The sequence below is a fragment of the Pteropus vampyrus genome, unplaced genomic scaffold (assembly GCF_000151845.1).
Source record: "Pteropus vampyrus isolate Shadow unplaced genomic scaffold, Pvam_2.0 Scaffold49, whole genome shotgun sequence".
NCBI classification, from domain to species: domain Eukaryota; kingdom Metazoa; phylum Chordata; class Mammalia; order Chiroptera; family Pteropodidae; genus Pteropus; species Pteropus vampyrus.
The window spans coordinates 5183669-5184783 of NW_011888830.1; positions in this window are offsets into that span (position 1 = coordinate 5183669).

Genomic DNA, 1115 nt, shown 5'->3' on the forward strand with positions numbered 1-1115 from the left:
ATCGTTATCATTTTGTTTTTAGCATTACGACTGTTCCAAGATCCCAGCACACACATATCAGCGAGTATTGTCAGTAGCAAAGGGTAAGAGCACAGTTACGTGGCCAGGCTGCCCAGGTCACTGAGGTGAGCGCACAATGCCTGGCATTTGGGTGACAATTTCCATTACCTATTATTGGTCTCTTATCACTAATGGTTCTGCTGCCCTTCAGTAGGGGGTTTAGGACGGGGGCAGGGGTGCAGATTTTTATTTTCATCATTATGCTTTTCCGTGCATTCTGAACTTTCTACCATGAGTATAAATTACTTCTAAAACAGAAAAAACCAAAGCCCCTTTTCTGTGTGTTTTAAATACAGTATTGACTAGATCACGGCTGTTCGTGACACAGAAACTGCTCTTCGATGGACAGGAGTCGTTTCTTTGTTTAGAGTAAAAATTTACCTTGTCCTCATTCACCTTATGGTAACGGGGAACGTTTTGTATGAATCGCGTTGCCCAGCATCACCCTCTGGTACTTGTGGGAATATTCAGAGTCCTCAGGCTTTGTGCTGTGCCTTCTCCCATCAACCTGAGATTTCTCCCCGGAGACCTTGTTATGCATATGATGACAAGTAAATTTCTAGGGGAGTCCGTGGGAGGAATCTTACAAGCTGGAAGCTCAGTTAAGGACACAATCAAGGAGACACAGGAGTGGACAGAGTGGCCCACAGAGACAGCGAATGTCCTGTGTCTTCTGCCTGTGGTGGTTGCCAATTCTCTTTGCTACAAGTGAAGCTCATCTTCCTGCTAACGGGAGGTAAAAGGCCCCAAATAATTTAATGCTTTTCATCCTCTGGATTCTGATGTACAAGGAAGGCTTTTCAGACAAGGAGGGGAAGAGAGTCAGAAAGAAAACATTTTCAAGGAGACGAAGCACAGAGTGCCAAGCGGTAGGAATGTGGAGGGATATGTAACACGGCAGAACAGGAGAAAAGGTTTCCTGGGATTGACATGAACGTATATACACATGACTTGGATTTTATCAAAAGTTTTACATGCATCAATGCTTATCAGTCTTCCACTAACATGTGGCCAAGGACAAAGGAAAATGAAAGTGTGTGCCCTGTGTGTTTGGG